This window comes from Leptonychotes weddellii, chromosome 2 (assembly GCF_054177405.1).
Source record: "Leptonychotes weddellii isolate Sample4059 chromosome 2, ASM5417740v2, whole genome shotgun sequence".
Lineage (NCBI taxonomy): Eukaryota > Metazoa > Chordata > Mammalia > Carnivora > Phocidae > Leptonychotes > Leptonychotes weddellii.
The window spans coordinates 19981978-20005937 of record NC_138370.1 but is presented as its reverse complement, the minus strand read 5'-3'; the positions used below and the strand labels follow the sequence as shown (position 1 = coordinate 20005937).

At 34.3% G+C, this 23960-nt stretch overlaps 1 pseudogene; it reads right to left on the bottom strand.

Moving 5' to 3' along the window:
* Positions 1-9104: 9104 nt before the first annotated feature.
* LOC115941012 (U4 spliceosomal RNA) lies at positions 9105-9254 on the bottom strand (annotated as a pseudogene).
* Between the last annotated feature and the right edge of the window lie 14706 nt (positions 9255-23960).

The window sequence follows — 23960 nt, the reverse complement described above, 5'->3', positions numbered from 1 at the left end:
CTCTGCTCATATTGTTATACCACTAGTCACATGGGCACACTAAGCTCAAAGGAGGCCAGGTATTATGGATGATTGTCACCATACAGCTAAATTTTGGGCGTTTTGTTGCCAAAAGAAGTTAGGGAATGGACTTTGAGAGATATTTAGAAGTTTTGTTCTTCATGGATCTATTCATTTCCTGAGATCATTGAGGGCATCTTGAGCAAATCTACAAAAAGTAATAGTGAACAGTCTCTGATCCTATTGTGTGTTAATATATCAATGACAAGTTGCCAGTTTATTGTCGAGGCACCAGGAAAAAGGTTCTTTGTTCTCTCATAAGTTACGAAGTGTAGTCCCTTCTTGACCAACCAAAGAGGTAGAGACAGAGTTATGCTATCTCCATAGGTCCATGGAAATTCATCCAGAGGCAAGAAACTAGCAGATTTCCTAGGACTGCTCACAAAGGCAGACACGGGAGCTCTAGAGGCAAAGTTCTATTGCGTGGTCCACCCATTTCTTTGTTCTGTAACTGTACCTGAGGCCTCATTTCATCCTCCTTGCTCTGCTGTGCATGACTCCTGTCCTCAGCCACAGCTCATCCCTAAAGAAGCAAATGGCAAACAGACTGGACGTGAAGGGGTATCAGGTATGCCCGTGCAGGTGATCATCTTGACAGTCAGATAAAACACACCAGCAAGCAACAGTGCTTTTAGTTCTTAGTATGGTTGTGAGAAAGCTCTGTAAGCTAGGAGGCTGGCATGCCTGAAAGAAGAAAGGGCAGGATGGTGATGACCTAAGAAAGCCTTGTACTACTGGGTCGTCCCAGATCTCTGATATGAGATAGATGGTATAATTCCAAATGTAAATCAATAAAGTTATTCTGGTTCCAATAATAGGTAAAGGAAAATCACAACTTTGAGTTTATTTGCCTTCAGATCTTATTTTTAGATTATTTCCTTAAAATCACTTTTATAATAAATATTCCACCAAATCCTGGTGTTATTTTAATAAATCACCATATTTCTATAGAACTGACATGAATCATATTTACTATGCTATTAATACTGGGATTTTAAAACATTACCCATATCATAACATCATTAGTTAATTACTTAAAGAAAAAGTTCTAATTATACGGTCCATAAAACAAAACCGGAAACTAGGACCTTTAAAGTGAAAGCTACCAGAAGTCACAAAGGGCTTAAGAAGTGATGGCCAATTTCCATTTTATTTTCTCTTCATATTTAAAGTTATTAAATAAAGTTAAGTGCCACAGTATGCTAATAACAGGATACACAGTGAAAACTAGTAACAACGATGGAAAATTTGTGGTGTAATTTTATATTTGTTTAGGAGAGTAATAATCTCTAGGCTCATTCACATAATTCATGGGTCTTTTTAAAATGACCTGAGTTAAGAGATAAAATATACAACCACATAATTGAAATATGAAAAATTAGAGTGGAAGAGGATATTACAGCAAAAAATAATTTTTCAAAGTTAACTTATGAGTAGTTTTCTTAAATCATTTTCCTAATAGCAGCTTTATTGGCATATAATTCATATACTGTAGAATTCACCCATTTAAGCATACAGTTCAGTGACACTTAGTATATTCACAGAGTTGTGTGCCATCACCACAATCAATTTTAGAACATTTTCATTATCCCCCATAGAAATGCAATAGCCATTACATCATTCCCTCTTGTGTCCCACCCCCTCACCCCAGCCCTAAGAAACCATTCATCTATATGCTGTCTTCATAGATTCTCATATTCTAGACATGTTATATAAATGATATCATACAATATGTGATCTTTTCTGTCTGGTTTCTTTTATTTAGCGTAATGTTTTCAAGGCTATTTATATTGTAGCATGAATCAGTACTTCAATGCTTTTTATGGATGAATGATAGTCCATTGTATAAATGCACGTATACATATAGATATATGTATGTATGTATGTATATAACATATTCTGTAGCTTTTGATTTTTTTCTTTTTGGTCTTGATTATCAAAAGTGTACATACCAGACCAAAACTATGAATGCTTTCAATGAAAAATCCCTCAAATATTTTATTTATTTATCTTTTTGGCAACAATGCCTGATTGTCGATTTTATCACACCTAGTTAGATACAGGTATTATGATTTTTTTTTAAGAGAAAGTGTTAAATAATAAATTAAAATGCCTTCTTTTAATCTGCACATCTATTTTTAACAAGTCATATTGGGTAATTGTTTACTAATTATATTTCTGAATTTGTGAATTATAATTTTATATTTGGGTTTTAAATAAGTCATGAGGGACTGAGTCATGTTGTGATATTATACTAATTCTAAATATATTTAATTTTACATTCATCAGTTGATGGATATTTAGGTTATTTCTACTTTTTGGCTACTGTGAAGATACTGCTATGAACATTTGTGTACAAGCTTTTGTTTAGACATCATTTTCAATTTCTTAAGTATATAACTAGGAGTAGAATTGCTGAGTCATATGATAACTCTATGTTTAACCCTTTAATGAACTGGTAGGCTGTTTTCCAAAATACTTGAGTCATTTTGCATTTCAAACAGCAGTATTTGAGGGTTCCAATATTTCTGCATTCTCACCAACACAAGTTATTGTCAGTCTTCTTAATTATAGCCATCTTTGTGAGTATGAAGTGGTATCTCATTGTAGTTGGTTATAATTTGCATTTCTCTGATGACCAATCATGTGGAGCATCTTTTCATGTACTTACTATTTCTAGCATATCTTATTTGGAGAAATGTCTATTGAGATCCTTTGTCCACTTAGGAATTTGGTCAGTTGTCTACTGCTGAGTTGCAACAGTTATGTATTCTTCATACAAGTTCCTTAACAGATATATCATTTGTAGATATTTTGTCTGTTCTGTGGTTTTTCTTATTACTTTCTTGATGTTATTCTTTGAACATAGAAGTTTTTCCTTTTGATAAAGTCAAATGGTTCTATTTTTCCTTTGTTGTCTATCTAAGATTTGGTGTTATATCTAAGAAGTGTTTCCCAAACTAAAGGTCACAAACATTTACTCTTATGTTTTCCTTTAAGATTGTTCATAACTTCACCTCTTACATTTTGAGTAAAATTTTTTATGTAAGATGTGAGAAGAGGTCAAACTTCATTCTTTTTATGTGGATATCTAATTGTTCTAGCACCATTTGCTGAAATTATTCTTTCTTCATTGAATTGTCTTGGCACCCTTGTCAAAAGACAATTGATCATAAATGTTAGAACTAATTTCTGGACTCCCAGTTTCATTTCACTCTTCTATACGTCTAAACTTATGCTAGTACCACACAGTTACTATAACTTTGTAGTAAATTTTGAAATTAGAAAGTGTGAGTTCTCCAATTTTCTTCTTTTCAAAATGTTTTGACTATTTTGGGTCCCTTTAAGTTTCCATATTAATTTTAGGGTTGCCTTGTCAATTTCTATGAAGATGTCAACTGGGGCTCTAATAGAGATTTTAAGGAATCTGTAGGTCAATTTGGGGAATATTGCCATCTTTATAATATTAAATCTAACAATCCATGAAGATGGGATATGTCTTCATTTATTTAGATTTTCTTGAAGTTTTTTCAACAATGTTTTGTATTTTCAAGTACAAAATTTACACATTTTTAGAATATAATTCTTATACTTCTTTGGTTAAATGAATTCCTAAGTATCTTATTTCTTCTGATACTATGATAAATAGAATTAATTTCTTAATTTCATTTTGAATTGTTCATTGCTAGTGCATACAAAGACATTTGATTGTTGTATATTGATTTTTTTTTTTTTTTGGTATTTCTTCTTTTTTTTTTTTTTTTTGTATATTGATTTTGCATTCTGCAATTGCTGAACTCATTTTGTAGTTCCAATTGTGTGTGTGTGTGTGTTTCAGGGTTTTCTATGTATAAGATTACATCATCTGCAAATACAGATAGATTTAATTCTTGCTTTCCAATCTGGATACATTTTAATAATTTTCTCACTACATTATTTTGAGTTATTTTTTATTAGTTCCTCAAGCAGTTATTATATGCTCAATAATCAAAATATTTTCAGATTTATACTAATTTAATTCCAGTGAGACATGGAAATATTGATCTTAATAACTTTATTGTGTTTGCTCCCTTTTGGTGTTATTATTGTTATACATTTATAGCTATGTATATAACATTGTCATGATTATTGCTTTATAATATTTTTTCTTTTAAGAATGCTGAGGGGAAAAAATAGGGAAAGCGTGTATTTATACTGTGTTCAATTAATCTTATTTACCATTTCTGTTTCTCTTAATTTGACCCACTTAGTCTAATATATTTTTGCTTCCACTCATCTTTTTTTTTTTTTTAAGATTTTATTGATTTATTTGAGAGAGAGGGAAAGCACAAGCGGGTGGGAGGGGCAGAGTGATAGGGACAAGCAGATTCCCCGCTGAGCAGGGACCCCAACCTGGAGCTCGATCCCAGGACCCCGAGATCATGACCTGAGCTGAAGGCAGACATTTAACCAACTGAGCCACCCAGGCCCCCTGCCACTCGTCTTCTTAATGCTACTATTGGTAAATACATTACATTTCTATATGTTATAGGTCCAACAGTGCATTTATATTGTATATCTATATAATTGTGTACATATAAAACATTTACAATGCTATATATTTATATTTATGTCTTATGTAATATATAAACAATTGCATAAATATTGGTTTGTACAGTTGCTTTTAAAATTAGGTAAAAAGGAAGAAGGGAAATATACATTTATGATGTTTTTTATAATTACATAATTACCTTTAACACTGTTCATAGTGCTCTTTCCTTTTTTTCTGGGGATTGGAAGTGTCTGTGGTTACTTGCTTTGAACCTGAAAATTTTCCTTTTGTACTTGTTGTAAGATGGATCTTCTAGCAACACATTCTTCAGTTTTTGTTTATCTGGAATATCTTTACTCACCTTCTTTTCTGAAAGATAAGTTTGCTGATATACTATTCTTGGTTGACAATTTTTTCTTTGAGCACTTTGAATACATTGTCCTGTTGCCTTCTGGCTTCCATTCTTTCTGATGATAAATCAGCTGTTAATCTTATTAGTGTTCCCTTGTAAGTGACATGGTTTTTTGTTTGTTTATTTTTGTTTTTTTGTGGGTTTTTTTTTTTTTTGCTGCTTTCAACATTTTCTTCTTATCTTTGGCTTTCAGCATTTTTTGACTTCTCTCTGTGTGGTTCTATTTGTGTTTATCTTACTTGGAGTTCACTGAAGTTCTTGGATGTATACACAAATGTTTTTCATTAAATTTGGAAGTTTTCAGCCATTACTTCTTTGAAATTTTTTTCTGCGCCATTCTCTCTTCTGGCATTCTCATTATGTGTATGTCAGTGCAGTTAAATAGTATCCCACATTTCTCTGAGACTCTTCATTTTCTTTTTCCATTTTTTTCTTTTATTCTATTCTTTGGAATGAATAATCTCTATCTCCATGTTCACTATGTTTTTTTCTTCTGTTCAGATGTACCACTGAGCCCCTCTAATGCATTTTTTTTATTTCAGTTAGTTTGCTCTTCAAATCTAGAATTTCCATCTGGTTCCTGACAAAATAATTTATATATGTTAATATTCTTTACTTTATGCAATATTGTCATCCTCCCTTACTTGACTTCTTTAATCATGGTTTCCTTTAGTTCTTTGAATATATTTGCAATATATACTGTCTGTTAAATTTGACATATGGTTGCTCTTATAGGCAGTTTCTATGGTCTGCTTTTCTTCTTATAAATAGGTCACATTTCACTGTTTCTTTGTTTGTCATGTAGTTTTTTTTAATTGCCATTTTAGAAGATATATTTTAGCAGCTGTGAGTACTGCCCCCTTCCGCAACCCTTCCAGGGATTGTTGTTGTTGTTTGCTTGTTTGTTTAGTGACTTCCTGGATTATTTTAGTGAAGTCTATATCAGACACAGCTATTAGCTTTCACTGGTTGCCTGCCGATTGTTCTATTGCTCTTGACAATGACCAAGAGTACCTTTCTCTAAGGTCTGATCCATTAAATGCAGACCACTTTGCAAGGGCCAGCGTTTGAGGTTAGTTCTGATCCCAGGAGTACCCTTCTTAGCTGTGTTCTTGATTCTCTCTAGTAAACTAGGTGGCCTATGGTTTTTAGCTTGGTGATCTAATGAAGCCACCAGCCTCCCTCCACTTAAATGTTTACTACTAAAGTTTCCATTATTTTTAAAAGCATGCTTAGACTCAAATTTCCCCACATTCTGTTTTACAGAGTCAGTTCCTTTGGAGGGAGCTTCAGAGCTCTCTGTTGTTAAGGCCTGTCTTTCCCCTAGGCAAAATCCCTGAGTTTATCTCCAGAGCTGGGATAGCAACAGTGACCCATGTCTCTGGGAGAGTCACTCCTGCTTTACAAGCAGGGAACTGGGTTGGGGTGCTATCCTATCATCTTTGCAAGTTGCCTGTCCCAGTTTTGCACCTTCCCCCTAGTAAAATCTAGCCATCCAATATACTTGGCATAGCATGAGTAGGGTAGAGCCTCTGCCTTCTGAATAGGGACTGGTGGAAGGGAGACCTTGTCCTTGAAGCTGCACTTGCTTGGAATGTAGACTCAACAATGCATGGCTAGGAGGATGAGGAATGTTGGGGAAGCTGGAGGAAGAGAGAGCCCCACTTCTTGATCATACCCACCCTGTATTAGAGTTTATGTAATGTTAAGCTGATGAGGGGAAAGCGGGGATAGGATGGGTCTTGGCTTAAGTGCTGCAGACTCCCACAGTCCTTTTTCTTACAGAGATGTAGTAGATTTCCTTGAATAAATATTTTTTCATTTGCTGGCTGCCTAAGGAGCTCTTCGCACTGCCATTCCAAAAGTCATAGTACTCTGAAATACAATTTTTTTTCTTTTCACTGCATTATTTTTCTCTATCACTTAAAATATGTTTAAAATGGAATCTAGAAAACTTCATATTGTTAATATCACTTCTTCCTATATAAGTGACACAAAGAGGCTATGAAAAATATGTAGTACTATTAAATAAAATTATAGCTATTAAAAATATGTTATATAGTTATTAAAAATTTTCCTAGAACAGCATGATGTGTGTTTTTATACAAACAGGCATAGAAATGAACATTTTGATTTGTATTCTTTGAAATAAATCTCTTATTAAACACCAGACACCAGGAGCTTTCTTTAACTTTTTTTTTTTGCCAACATATGGAGCAGTTTTATGGTATATATATGATTTATAAGACTATTCAGACTATGGTTTTCACAATATATAGAATGGTTAATTTATATATGGTGTTTCGAGAGAATCAACTGACAGTTTATGGTAATGAAACATGAAGTTCTTTTCCTAATAGGCCTTTAGAAATGCAAAACTTCTTGATATTAACAATTTAATGTACAACTATCTCTAGTTATTTAAAACCTGAATGTCTGATTTCCTCACCCTGCAATGTTGTCTTTTATAGAGACACCAAATCTAATGTGCACATTTTCATTTTCTTTTACAGAGCCTGTTTGTTGACTCATTAAGAGTATAAAAAAATCTGTAGAGAATTACCCATAAAGTCCCTGGATAAAAACTTTGCAAATAACAGTTGATATACCTTGTGAAGAAATCTATCAGTTTGAAGATATATAAAACTTAAATGTCAAAAGGAAAGTTCCCTTGTAAAGAGAACAAATAGAAGCTATTTTGAAAACCTATTTAGTTAGGCCTTGGCATCTTTGCTTTAATGATCTTGAAGGGCAAAGAAAAAGTCATTTGATTTGCTATGCATTATCATACATTAGGAGTCACTCAAAAGTTTTGGCCATTTGTAGTTAATAATAGTAAAAATAAACCTAGTTATTATATCATACCCAGATTTTATATATTGACTATAATGTAAATTAATCTTTAATTTGACTCATCCAAAATAATCCTAAACAGGCTACAAGTTCAATTTAGACTTAATCATTTTAATTATTTACATATTCATTCCACAAGTATATATTGAGGATGTATCATGTATTAGGTAATTATTTTTAACTCCTTGAAAAAAAAAATTAAGCCCTCAGTATTTAAACTTACTCAACTTTTATATGTACTTCACATAGTTCTATTCATAACTTTGGCCAGAACCTTCCAAATCCATATCAGCTGAATATAATAAATAATAGGAAGATTAATTATTAGTTAAGAATATTTAATATAGTTACCTAGTTGACAAAACTGGTCCTAATACTAAATCCCTAGGAAAAATCCTTAGATTTACATGGGTTTTTCAGGTGCTCTGATGAGGTTATAATGCGCTATCCAGATTCCTTCTCAGAAATGCAGGATTTCTTTTTCCCAAATGTCGAGAGGATTGTAAAAGATGGTTTTCAGTTTCAGCCCTCTTTTGAGATGGTCTTTGTTGAAGAACACTGCCTTGCTCAAAATCATGCCCCCTTTCAGGGCAGACTACATCCAATGACTGTCCAATGAGGGGTATAGAGCCCTGGCCTTCTTATCTCCAACTCAAAACAACTCTGAGGCCATTCCAACCTCTAGGCTCCCAGGGGGACCCACTGAGTCCTAGGCTGCATCACGGCTTCATGTCACACTCTGTCCAACTATTTTTCCTCATCTTTCCTACATGCTAACCTATCTTAGAGTCTAATTCCTGGGAACCAACCAGAGACAGGTGTCAAACCCTGTGGACAGAGTCTATGGCCACATTTTACATAAGAAGAGTGAGAAGCCCCCAGTTATGAGAGACAAAGGAATACAAAGGGATTCTTGTGAACCAAGACACTATGAAAAGTGTTTTCTTCTGGAAGTGGCTTTCAGAAAGTTGGATACCACAAATGAATAAAATTTCACAAAACATTTTGAGGGGAATATTTTTTTTAAAGAAAGAATTTCTGCAAAGTTATCATCATCTCCTGCCACTGCTACCTTTCAGAAAATTAAAAAAAAAATTAACTCCAAAAATATTAGACATATATCATCGAAGAAGATGATAAAAATTAACTTCATGAAACAAATCACAATGTTACATTTATTAAAACTTTAATTCTTTTTTAATATTAGTACAAAGCAGAAAACACTTCATTGTGGAATTATACCAGTTTAGAATTTATCCTGCCCAATATTTAAAATTGCTTCTCTGTCTTTCTTGTTTTTGGCATTGTCATTAAAATCATTACATTAAATTTTTTAATTAGCAATAATCGCGCCTCGGATAAACCTCATTGGCTACGATACTGCCACTGCGTAAAGCTATTACATTAAATTTTTAAAAAAAATATAACATCTTATTTCCACACACCAATGTTAGAAAGTAGGGTTATTGTTCTCTAGTTTTGCAACAATACTTCCAGACAAGTATTCAACTTCATGATAAAACTACTACTCCTTTGAGCATCATACTACCCTCTTCTTCATGTATTATTTACAGCTATTATGGTCATCTTCTACACTGATTGTAGGCTTTTGTACATGGATCACACACTTCAGATTTATACATCATTTCATTATTCAGATGGCCTTTAGCATCATCACACTAAGCATACTCCATGAAAGGCCAGATTCTAACCTGGGTTGGTCAAGCTCAAAACTTTAAAACATAACGTGCCTATCCTCTGACCATGACTTACTATTTTTGTGTTTTTTTCCAACAATTTTACTCCTTTATTTCCTCCACTTTATTGCATCAAAGTTTCCCTAACTTTGCTATTTTACTTCTATAATCCAACAGATGCCTCATCTCTCTTCCTTCACTAACCTTTCTGAAGCTCATGTTGAGTATCTGAACACCTCTTTCAGTAACCCAGATTCCTGTAAACATATTCTTTTGCCACTTTCATCCATCAAAACCAACACTGAAGCAATGCTATGATCTACATTCTTTGCTCATATTCTTAGTTGAGTAAGTGTTGCTGAGACAAATAACACGACAGTGATAATAGGATAGTCAGTAAGCTTGATTAGGACCTTAGGTCCTAAAAGTACAAATGGTACTTTTCCTGGTCTTTGTTAGCTCTATCTCTCATTTCTCTCAATGATTATTCTAAACTTTCATGACTTTCCTATGTACTCTACCTCAATTTCCTTCTCTCTTATTCTTCCTGGATGATCGTACTTCCTACTGATGAAAAACAAAACAAACAAACAAAAAAGTTTGGGGCCATTAGTGACAATCTCACTCCTCTCACACACACCTGAAAACATATCTATTCCATATTCATTATTCTTTTTTCCATCAGTCTTAAAGATGAGTTTTTCTTGTTTCTGTTTGAGATAAACACATTTACATGTTCCCTTAATTTAATTTCCTTTCACTCCCATGAGTGACTTGCTGACTCAATAGTTTCTTTTCAACTATTTTATCTTGAATCTCCTTTATCTCTATAGGTTACTTTTCATCACTGCATTTATGCTTTAATATTCTCTTGTTTTTTTTAAAAGATTTATTTTAGAGAGAGAGCCTGCTCACAAGCAGGGATAGGGGCAGAGGGGGAGGGAGAGAGAGAACCTCAAGCAGATTGCCTGCTGAGTGTGGAGCCCAACAAGGGGCTTGATCCCAGGACCCTGAGATCATGACTAGAGCTGAAATCAAGAGCCCGAAGATTAGCCTACTGACCCACCCAGGCACCTCTAATATTCTTTTGTTAAACAAGGAAATGAACAACAAAACAAAACCCTATCCTTTCTGTTCCTTATACTAACAGCTATTGAATATTTTTCCTCTCCTTTCTATGGAAATTGATCATAAAGTCTTCACTTATTCTTTGCACTTCTTTATCTTCCATCTACTTCCCTAAGTCTCCCTAATATGGTGCTTGCTTTCCCCATGACACTGAAACTCTTTTTACTATGGTCACTGATGATGTTTAATTGATATACTCAATTGATATTTTTTTTGGTGGAATGTTATACTGTTTTTGAGGCTTGTGGATGTATTCTTCAGAGTGGTTTTCTAAGACTCCATTTCACATTATTAATTGGAAAAACAGGAAAGCAAAAATTTTCATTTTACCAGTTCTCTTGCAGCTATGATCTTGGTTGTGAAATGGGTTTTTCCAGTTAGATGCACTCAAGCAAGATTAGGAAATAAGTGGAGAACTGTGTCTTATGGCCTGTAGTTCTTGCTGCTGTAAACAGGATTTGGAAAAGGGAAGGTTGCTTTCACTTGTGTCCCAGTGCCCATTGTCTCACATCCTACTGTCAAGAAATGAAATCAGCAACAAACTCTTGATCTAATTTTCTAATCCAGAGAGTGATCTGAGGTTTGTGTACCCATTCCCCAGCATTCCAGTTGTGAAAGTTTTTGGAGAAGTACAAGTAGCTCCTTGTTTTCTCTATATCTCTAGTGATGGCTTTAGAGATACTATGTCTTTTTGAGTATCATTCTAGAAAACTTAGACTGGAACCCGAACCTTTGATATTTCTAACAATTTTGTAAAAACCCTATTATCAGTTTAAATACCTTTCTGCTTAAAAGACCTATGCTTAGTGAATTCATACATTCTTGTGATCTTAGTAGCAAATAAATGTCAATTCTTAAATTTAGAGACTTTTTTTATTTGTTTTACTTTAGACATATTATTTTTCTGCTGCATATCTCCACATGGTTTTTTCACTTGTTCTACAAAAATTAACAAATGGAAAAAACATTCATTATCTTTCTCCATTCCCAAATATACTTCATCATGTACCTTCTTAATTGATTTTTCTCCAGCCATACATACTTGTCATTTTTATTCTTCTCTCAGTCAAAATTACATTCTTGTGTTCAGTTCATAATCCCTTCTGAATACTTACTGACTTCTATCCCCAATCTTCGTCCTACTACCACTTCTTTGACTGGGTCTTTATCTTCTCTCATGTAGACCATGGCAACAGTTTCTTAATTGGCCTTTCTGCCTTCTCCCTTAAATTCTTTCGTCCATACTGCAGCCAGAATATTTTATTGAAAACACAATTAGGCCATGTCACTTCTGAGCTTAGGCCCCTTCAGTGGCTCCCTATCAGCACAAGGACATTTTTAAATTCCTCAACATGGTATTTAAATCCATCAACAATATGGCTACTACTTATCTCTCTAGCCTCATTTCAAAGGAAGTTCTGACTCCTCTGGCTTTTGGGCTTTGTGTGCCTCCTCTCTGTTCTACTGACACTGTTTACAAACTTCCATCAATGAGTCACCACATTATATTACCATGTTTTACTGTATGTATGTCCTTTTTCCCCAGCTGGACTATGAGGTCCTTATGGACAGAGCTATAACATATCTATCTTTGTATCCCCAACCACTAGCCTGTTTATTACTAATTGTTCAACAAATGAACAAATAATAATAATATATCCATTTAATAAATCTGTATTGAACACTTAGTTTATTTTAAGTAACTATTTTACCTATCTTCCATAGAAGACTATATCCAGTTTACCTCAGTTAGCGCCAGCATTTAAAAGTCATGGCTGACACAAATAATCATATGAAAAAGATGCATTTATTGAATGAATAACATAAGATACATATTTTCTTGATGTTGTTAACGTTATAGCAAAGAATAAATTTTAATTGGAGATCTAAGCTTGTGCATCTCTCTTCACCTCAACTATACACCAACAAATACACATACACTTTATCTACATAGATACTTGTTTTTTTGCATAGGTATTTTTTTCCTGAGATGAGTCAGCAATATGTTCCAGACCCATATAAACCTTATACTCAGTATTGTTTGAATGTAGCAGAGTGTGAGACATAGTAATTACTCAATAATGAATTTTTTAAAGTTTTTCTTTGAATTCCAATTAGTTAACATACAGTATAATGTTATTTTCTGGTGTACAATTTAGTGATTCAACACTTCTGTATAATACCCGTTGTTCATCACAAAGGCACTCTTTAATCTCCATCACCTGTTTATTTTTTATTTATTTATTTTTTTAAAGATTTTATTTATTTATTTGACAGAGAGAGACAGCTAGAGAGGGAACACAAGCAGACGGAGTGGGAGAGGGAGAAACAGGCTCCCCGCTGAGCAGAGAGCCCGATGTGGGGCTCGATCCCAGGACCCTGGGATCATGACCTGAGCCGAAGGCAGACGCTTAACGCCTGAGCCACCCAGGCGCCCCTCCATCACCCGTTTAATCCATCCCCCTACCCTCCTCCCCTCTGGTAACCATCAGTTTGTTCTCTATAGTTTAGAGTCTGTTCCTTGGTTTTCCTCTCTCTCTCTTTCCCCTTTCGCTCACTTGTTTTGTTTCTTAAATATAATGACTTTTTAAATAAATTCCCAAGAACGAGATTCATGAAAAAAAATCGGCCTAAGGCTTCCTGCTGCTTTAAGTATAAGAGTTCTCTTAAATGAGTGAATCTCTCATCCTCTCATGTGGTATATATTGTCCCTTCAAATACAATAACTCCTCTTAGAAATCATTTTTACGTTTTAGAGTACTTTAACTGCCCTTCAAATATTTGATTTCTAGAGTCCTTTAGCAGATCACTAATACTCTTATCCTGGTCTTTTTAAAGAAACAGTCACTGATTCTTTTCTGAAATATTTTAAAACAGAAAATGAAAAATCAGTGAATTTAAAGGAAAATAGATCTCATTTTTCTTAGATATGTTCAAGTGCAAATCTAGACAGGCCAAATATCTTAATTAATTTGGCATTCTAATTAAAACTATTTTTATGAGGGAGAAGATAAAGATGTAGGAGTCCTCTTGGACTGGAGTGGTCTGACGTGGTCTAGACAGATGAGAACAGGTTTCCAGTGGGTCCTGGAGAAGATAAATTAACCTATCTGGTCCAGAGGGACAGAACCACATGACCTCTTAGTTCTGAAAATCTATCTGGTATGTTGTTATAACAGTATGAGTTTGTCAGGAAATTATAATTCCTTTTGGAAAGCTCAGTGATTCCTCTCTTTAGAATATTGAAATTCCAGAGAACAGAATTCATCCACACGTTAAAGTCCATGTTAAAGTCTTCTAAGAAAAGGAAAGTCCAATCTATTCTTCTCTACTGTAGCCTAAAACCACATCTTGAAGAAATTTAGGAATGGTGAAATTTCACAGACTAATGGGAGGCCTCTCAAATGGGGGAATCATTGAAATAATTGATAAAGTAAATTGAATTAAGGATGAATAATGCAGTTATAAGACTATCAACATTTTCTAGGGAATATTTGCTGTTAACAACACTTACTGTGTAATTCCTTTGTATCTGTGAGCAGCTTTAGATACACTTTCTACCTCATCTGAATACAAACCCAATGACATTTGTACTATTTTTGCAATATTAAATATATATTTATATATTAAATATTATATATTATATATAACATATTAGATATATTGAATGTATTGTGTTTAATATATATTTAATATATATTAATATTAATATATTATATACATTATATAGTAATACATTTAATTTATTAATATATTAATATATTAGAAATAATATGATATATTTAAAATATATTGATATATTAATATATTTAAATTAATATATTTATTATATATATACATATATATATATATATATATATATTAGGCTAGTAAGCAACTAAGCCAGAATTGAAACTAGAAAAATATTCTCCAAAGCACATTTCCTTTACCATGCTCTCTAGTGCTTCTAGTAGATTTAAAAAAATTGATACAACCTGGAAGTGATGACAACAGGGCATGTTAGTTTCTTAGGACTATAGTAACAAACCACCCCACAAACTTGGTGGCTTTAAAACAACAGAAATATATTCTCTCAGAGTTCTGGAGGCCAGAAGTCCAAAATCAAGTTGTTGGTAGGGTTAGTTTCTTCTGAAGGCTCTGAGGGAGATTCTGTCCCAGTTTCTGGTGACTGCCAGCAATCCTTTGCATGGCTGTCAGACCTCTCTGTGTCTGTTTTCCCCTTTTCTTATAAGGTTAACTGTCCTTGGACGGAGGGCCCTCCCTAAATCAAGGATGATTTCATTTTGAGATCCTTAACTTAATCACAACTGCAAAGATTCCTTTTCCGAATAATATCACATTCTCAGGTACTAGGGGTTGGGACTTGGACATACCTTTTTGAAGGACATAATTCAACCTCCTGCAAGGGGTATTAATATGTTGTGGGAGATACGATGACTATATCTATGTATAGTTACATTATAAAAAGACATTATAAAGAGACCAAACAAAGGGCCTAGCTTTTGCAGCTTTTTGGCTTAATTTTCCCCCAAAATATGTTAGGAGGGTAAGAGTCCCAGGCTTAGTCAAACTGGTGAAAACAACAACAAAAATAGATTCCAAAGTTCAGAGTTAACAAAATGCACATATATGAGTTACCACATTTGTTAACTCACTTAAGTTGTTATAGAATGTAAGGGAAATTCTTCCGTCAATAAGAAGATTTGACTGATTAGGAAATAAATGATAAGATATGAAGGTTTTCATTCCTTTAGGTTCTTGTTTAGTCTTTCTGACTGCAATGCTCTCAGCAAGATATACATTTTTTTCTCTGTGTTTCTATTCACAGTCTTTCACTCACTGTCATTTTTAATACCTTTTCAAAGAGTTTACCTGGCTTTAAAACTTCTTGACTTACCAAATACTCTAAGGGAAATATGTATGTTTTAATGATTTGCAACTCACGAAGCCACTTTTTATATCCCAAGTGAGGCTGAAAGAGTAATGATTTTAGACCCGGCCACATTTTGAGAAAAACTTGATATATGACAATGATATTGGGAATGTGAATGAAAAGATATCAAATAAGCTTGTATATTTTACACCAGTGACAATATGTCACAAGTCAAAAGTGATTCCTACTGGACTTAAATGCACAAAAATGTCTCAGTTTGCAAATTGGGATAACATTTCCCATTCAGTAAGAATAAGAATATATTTTTGAAATATTACCCTTTTTTAGTATGTAAAATCCTAAGTTGATAGGTTTGCTGTCAACTATTTAAAAAAATGGGAAAAAGTGTATAGTGATAAATTGACAAGGATTACATAATTAATCAAAGATACTTTTGCATTGGAAAAGCCAAAATTAGAGTTAATTTAGAAAGCTAATTAGGTACTTAAAATTTTTGAGAACATATCATTTTATAGATGCTGTAAAAGTAGGATGACAAACTTAAAATTATTAATACCCTTAGAAGATTATATACATCTAAGGATAGTGCTTCTTACAAAATGGTATCAGTCCCTCACCTTGCCTACTGAGATGCTGATTTCTAAAAAGAAATAGGAGGGGGAGCAACCACAGAAACCACACTTACCAGTGATAAACTTAGTCCAAGTGTGAACTATAAGAATTTCATAATTAGAATAGCCCTTCTTTTATCCAATTCACCTGATTTTCTCAGTGTGACCTAAATTTTTTAGTCCTTGGCCATTTATACAGAGAACAATGAGAAGTTGTTCTGGTTGTATCCTTGATACTTTAACATTCTCTAACTCAAGGTCAAATCCATTAGCTTATCAATTTACCACTAGATTTTTTTTTTCATTTATGTAAACTTCTCTGCATTTCAACTGCGAATGTATCTTCAAAACTTCTTTAAATATTTTTTATCCCATACCACTGTCCCTCATTACTTTTGTATTAAAGTAAATATGGACACCATTGTAGCCTGGGGAATTTGTAGTCCTCACAAAAGATTTACACAAAAGCCATACATTTAATTAACTCCCTCGCTAATTAAAACCAGCACTGGTTAGGCATATTATACGTAGAAGCCACCAGATGACTGTATGTTTTGGTTTTACGGGTGTATTGAACATAGTTCCTATTTTTTAAGGCAACACATTTACAATTTTGGTAGTCTAAGATAGATATGAATATTTGACTATCTTACTGCTCCTTGTTTATTCTATTCTACTAATAATTTGACAATCATTTATTGAATATTTCCTGTGTTCTGGGTGCTAGGAATATAATAATGAGGCACATAATATTCCTGCTCTCCTATGAATAAAATCTAACAAGAAAGGGTATGTGGATCAGACAAGTAAATAAATGCTAAATAATAAAATCATATTTCAGTGCCATGCATAACAAGAACTCAAGAGAATCACTCTCCTATACCGTACAGTAAAATAGTTTCAAAAATTTGCTGGTTTGCAGACTTGTCAGGTCTCTGGAGATGCCTCAAATGTTCCTTCTTTTTTTTTTTTTTTAAAGATTTTATTTATTTGACAGAGACACAGTGAGAGAGGGAACACAAGCAGGGGGAGTGCGAGAGGGAGAAGCAGGCTTCCCGCGAAGCAGGGAGCCCGATGCAGGGCTCAATCCCAGGACCCTGGGACTACGACCTGAGCCGAAGGCAGACGCTTAACGACTGAGCCACCCAGGCACCCCTCAAATGTTCCTTCTGTACCCAACACAAAGGCTGCCTGCAGAGCCTTTCTTGAGGAACACTTTTTTTTTTTAATAAGATTATTTATTTATTTATTTATTTGAGAGAGAGAATGAGATAGAGAGCATGAGAGGAGGGAGGTTCAGAGAGAGAAGCAGACTCCCCGCCGAGCAGGGAGCCTGATGCGGGACTCGATCCTGGGACTCCAGGATCATGACCTGAGCCGAAGGCAGTCGCTTAACCAACTGAGCCACCCAGGCACCCGAGGAACGCTTTTTATAACTAAGTCAGCTGCCTTGGATCTAGTTACTGCAGAGTGTCATACTCATATATTACTATGTTCAATTGGATGGGCCCTTAATGAACCTAATTCTCCATATATTAATACAGAATTAATGGTAAGGTAAGTTGCAACAATTTGGAAGAAAAACTTCTAGAATTATGCCCTATATCTTTGAGAAAAAACAACTATCAATTACCATGACAAACTTCCTTGCTCATATGTTTAATATAGGTCCCTGATGACCACAGAAAGTAACATCCAGACACCTTTTGCAATGTGATAGATCTTAAAAAGAATCAGGTCACACATAAGTAGAAGCAGAAGTTCTATTGTATACAGCTGAGGTAAAACAGTGTCAGGAACACTACTTACAATCATTTCTTAAAGTTGTTTACCCTAATAGATAAGGACAAATGGAAAGAAGTTCAGAGAAGACAGAGAAGTAGATTAAAACATTAAATATGAATACATTGTTAAGGTCAAGTTACTCAGTGCTTGCTAATTGTCTTAAGTATATAAATAAGCAAAGAGGAGAACAGAAGAATGGTTCATAGACATTGGAACTAAAGAAAAAGGTTTTATTTTCCTTCCATCAAAATGGCTAAAAATAAAAAATATTTCCTAACACAAAAAATCATTCCATGTCCCCATTAATTTTTTTCTGTTGAATTTACCTGTATCAACTGACTTCTTTATCTATTGCTGTTTCTTGTTTTGTTCCCCAAACTTCTCATAACATTTCTATGTTCGGCATACACTTTTATCTCAAATAGCTTGTAAAACTTTTTTTCTTTAAAGCCTGATAAAATTATTTACTTTTAAGTTTTATAGAAAATACATGTTCAGTGGTAACCAGCTAAATTAAGGAGGAGAGGAGTGATATTACAATGCTATGATGAATTCTGAGAGAAACAACTTGAACAGATGTCCCAATATAGTATATTATAGCTCTCAGACCATTAACTGAAACCCTCACAAATTACTGACAAGGAAGCTGAATTGGAGTGGGGTTGTCTTATTTTAAGAGTTTTGACAAAGTTGGCTAGAACCCAAATCAGATCACATGATTTACTGCTCTGTCTTGTGTCTACACAACTGAAGATCTCAAAATCATTTATTAAAATCATTTATTCACATCAGGGTGATGCTCCCTGGGGTCAATATATTTTGATATAAATACTTCATAATAATATAATTTTTTTCTTGAAAAAACGTTTTTATTGTTTTTGGTAATACAGAAATATAGAAAACAAGAAAATTAGATCTTTGTGTCTTAAAGATAATATAGTGATTCTAATGAGGGGTATATTTCTGCTCTTGAATTTATATGAAAAATCCAGGATGCTTTTGGGGCATCTGGGTGGCTCAGTTGGTTAAGACTTCAACTCTTGGATACAGCTTAGGTCATGATCTCATGGGCCATAAGATTGAGCCCAACATGGGGCTCCCCACTCAGCAGCAGTCTGCTTGGAGATTCTTCCCCTCTGCCCCCCCTAATAAATAAATAAATCTTTAAAAAATCCAGGACACATTTATTGTTATCAAATGTGTCATTGGACTTAAAAAATTTCAGAAAACACTGCTCTAAATAAAACAATGGAAGGAATTCTGAAGAGCTAGAAAGTTGTTCAGAAAGGATCAAAGTACATTTAGAGTCTCCAGAGAAAAAGCCAGACAAATGCATAGTCCCGGTGTTGGGGGTTCAATTAGCATGATCAGCGAGAGGGGCATGCTGAATGAAATACACTGATTTACCTACTTTTTCTCCTGAGGCTAAACTGAAACGGTAGAAAATGAGACTTGATTGGCATTGACTTACGTGGATGAGGATACAGGAGAGAATATAACAGCAATAAACCTGAAAGGTGGAGAGTAGAAGGACAAGCACTAATTGATTTGTCAGGAGAAATCTGAAACCCACTCTAGAATACAGGAGAAGACCTGAGGTAAGCAAATTAACAATGCAACTCCCTCCCCAGAAGACTCAGGAATTGAGAGAAATCAGTACTTCTAGAAGTGGGGTTTGAGGTGAGGCCATCTACAAAGATAGATTAAGTGCCATTCTTACAAAAGATAATTTTTATTTCTTCCTCCATCTTGTGTGATAGGAGTATCCGTTCTCCAACCTAGAATATCTGGAAGATTTGCTTTCTAAAGAAGTGTGACCAGAGACTCCAGATTTTCAGGCATTAGATACAGTTGAGGAAGAAGATTATGTACTTAAGACAAGGGAACTAAGTGAATATACAACTCAAAGTGACTATAGCCTACCTGTCCCACAGAATGCTGACATCTGGGTTTATAGCTTCTGTTCAGGAGAATGGTTCCCTTCTATAAAATAACGACAAAAGAAAAAAAAATACCTACAGAAAATGACAGTAGATGGTTTCTGATTGGCATCAGTCTCGCAACTCAAGATCTACTTAGTGAAAAGTTCTGTCCATTCAACAAAACAATGACACACACAGAAAGAAAGAAATCAGAGGAACAGAAGCAAACAGAGATAGATTATATAACATTACTTCTTTCAGGTAAAAGAAGATATGTAACAGCTTTTGAAAATTGTTTGGTGATTTCTGTTAAAGCTAAACATACAACCACCTGTGACCTAGTAAGTCCAATCTTAGATACACACCTAAGAGGCATGAACACAAATATAAGAATTTTGGCGATACCAGTTGTTGAAATAGGTGTGAATCAAAGGAAGCCCTTTTATGCTGCTGGTTGCAGTACACACCTGTACAACAATTTTGAGAAAACAACAACAACAAAAAAAACCCTGGCATTATCTTTCAAAGTTGAACATTCTCATGCTCTCTAAGCCAGCAATTCCTCCTCATCTAGGCAAATACCTCAAATACCTTATATAAATTCTTCCAGATATTTTCCAGAGACAGGTAAGAATATTTAAGCAGCTTTACCCATAGTAGGAAAAAAAAAAGAGAAACTACTCAATGTCCATCAACAGAAAGGTCAATAAATCAGTTGTGGTATATTCACAGAATGGAATCTCATAATCAACGAGAATGAATGTATCACAACTGTAAGTATCAATGTGGTATTGAGTGGAAAAGCAAATTTCTGAATACTGCATACAATATAATACTATTTTTATAAAGTTTAAAAACAGTGAAAAATACTGTTTCTGAGTGAAAACAAATTAAAACAGAATTTTAAAAGCAAAATGACTGTAAGACAAAAAATTAAGAGAATAATTCACTCTGGGGGGAAATAAGGGAGAGGACAAGGAAGGAGCCCATTAGTAGATGGAATGATATATGTAGTATTATATTAATATGTATGATAGAAAGTTCATGGGAATTTAATTACCTTACTTCTAAGTATTATATATATAATTTGTATAATATTACATAATTTTAAAAATTAAAAAAAATATAGTACCAGTGAAAAAGAAAGATTAAAGGGTGAGAATATGTCAATAGACTGACTGACACAGACAAATCTCTAAGGTATATTCTTGAGTGAAAAGGGCAAGGTCCAGAATATTATAGTTTATTTATATTTTTTAAAAAATATAGGACTATATGTTTTTAAAAGTTTTGAAGGGTAAGAGTTTTAAAATTTGGAAGAGTACACAAAAAACTAGTAAGGATGTATGGTTCCAGGGTGGAAACTGATCATTTAAGGGGTAGTCTGTTAGTTGGGAGAGCATGCTCTTTACCCTGTTAACTATTTAAAATGAAGAAGAATTGGAGAGGGATAATTAAAGGACAGATGTCCTTTAAAATCCAGTGTTTTTAGAAGAGAGAGGGAAGAGAGAGAGGGAAATAAAGAGAAAGGGAGAAGGAGAGGGAGAAAGAGACCAGGAGAGAGAGAGGGAGAAATTCTAGAAAAATAGAAGAGTATCTGAGAATTAAAACAACAAAAACAGAACAGAAATAAATGCTTTTGGCAAAACAGAACAGACTGAAGAAAATTTTATTTTAAAAATTCTGAAGTCCAAGACAGGATGAAAATAAATATAGCAAGATATTTAACTTTAAGAAAATAAAAGTAAGGATGGGGGAAATTTGTTACTTGCTTTATAGAAAAAAAATAAATAAAACCCTTCCCACTTTACTGAAGAAAAAAAGGAAAAACTGACTTGTTTTCTTGGCACCTGAGATAGAATGGAATCACCTCTTCTACTGATTTGTGGGTCCAGTAACATTCTTCCACGGCTTGTTAAAATGAAATCTGGGGTATATTGATAACTTTAGTTTTCTGTTCAATAACTGAATATGTCTTTTAGTAAACATAGCCATTTTCATTTGAAAAAAATAGCAGGAATTCAGTTATGTTTAGTTCTTTTGTAATTTCTGAGGCCCACACCATACTTTTATGTTTACTTCCATTGATTTAAGTACACTTTTACTTATCACTTTCCCAGAACACCTCATAAGTAGTCTATAAATGCTTTAGAACCATATTGGCATCTTTTACTGCCAAATGGGATAATTTTGTCCACATTGTTAAAGAGTGTCAAATTATAGCTCGTGTTCAACTAAACATTGATATTTATGTTTTATTCCATTGCATTATATAAAAATATATTCAGGTGATGGGCACCTGGGTGGCTCAGTCAGTTAAGCGACTGCCTTCGGCTCAGGTCATGATCCCAGGGTCCTGGGATAGAGTCCCACATCAGGCTCCCTGCTCTGCGGGGAGCCTGCTTCTCCCTCTACTGCTCCCCCTGCTTGTGTTCCCTCTCTCGCTGTGTCTCTCTTTGTCAAATAAATAAATAAAATCTTTAAAAAATATATATATATATATATATATTCAGGTGAGGTGAGTTACATGTGCTAACAATACTTGCTTTTCCTCCTTTCTGTGGATGGTTGAATTTACTCAGATGCCTTTGTGAATTTGTCACCATCCTTATTTAGTGTTTACTTTCAACCACTCAAGTGTGTAACTAAGTGTACATGTGGTTACTCATAATGAAGGGACCAGATAGATGCTTCTCAGAATAACCCCTGATGACTTTTGAAATAACATTGAGTAGAATAGACACACATTTCTACAACTGAGAGACTCTAAGTAATAAGAGAGGCCACGTGACCTTGTGGTTTCAGAGAGTGGGCTCTAGAACCTGGTTATGTGGGTTCCCTGCCCAACTTTATGGCTGCTATGTGGCCTTGGGCAAGTTATTCCACCTTGTTATTCCTCATTTTCCTCTCTGTAAAATGGAAATAGTAAGGCTGTTGAGAGGATTACATGTGATAACGTATATAAAGCGCTAAGAACAGGGCCTGGAAAAGAGTAAGTACTGTATTAGCATTTACTATCACCATCATCAGTAGTAGTAACAGTAACAGTTTTAACTGTTTTTATTATTCTTATACCATTATTATTATTCCTAAACAACTGTAAGTAAAACAGCAGATATACTTACTAAAATGTATATAAGTAATTTACTCTGGTCATCTGGGTTTTGATAATACAGGGAAAATTTATGACTGGGACTTATTTAAAATTTTTTGGTATTTCACTTTGTTGATTTTATACATGTGTCATTCATAAATGACATAATGTTCATAATATTCCATTGTATATATATATACCACATCTTCTTTATCCATTCATCCATTGATGGACATCTTGGCTCTTTCCATAGTTTGGCTATTGGGGACATTGCTGCTATAAACATTGGAATATTATGCAGCCATCAAAAAAAAAAAAGAAATCTTGTCATTGGCAATGGCGTGGATGGAACTAGAGGGTATTATGCTAAGTGAAATAAGTCAATCAGGGAAAGACAAGTATCATATGATCTCACTGATATGAGGAATTTGAGAAACAAGACAGAGGATCATAAGGGAAGGGAGGAAAAAATGAACAAGATGAAACCAGAGAGGGAGACAAATCATAAGAGACTCTTAATCTCAGGAAACAAACTGAGGGTTGCTGGAGTGGAGGGGGGTGGGAGGGATGGGGCGGCTGGGTGATGGACACTGGGGAGGATATGTGCTATGGTGAGCGCTGTGAATTATGTAAGACTGCTGAATCACAGACCTGTACCTCTGAAACAAATAATACATTATATGTTAAAATAAAAGAAGATAGTAGGAAGGGAAAAATGAAGGGGGGGAATCGGATGGGGAGATGATCCATGAGAGACCATGGACTCTGAGAAACAAACTGAGGGTTCTAAGTCCCATGATTTTGGGAGACATTTTATTGGTGACTTTGCTGAACAGTTGTCTTACACTGAGTTGACCTGCACAGTGATACTAAGTTGTTATTTGATCATCTAGAGGCATTATCAGATAGAAACAAAAAACCCCCAAAATTATGAGACCCACTCTGTTATCTTAGTGGGGATGGAAAATGTGTT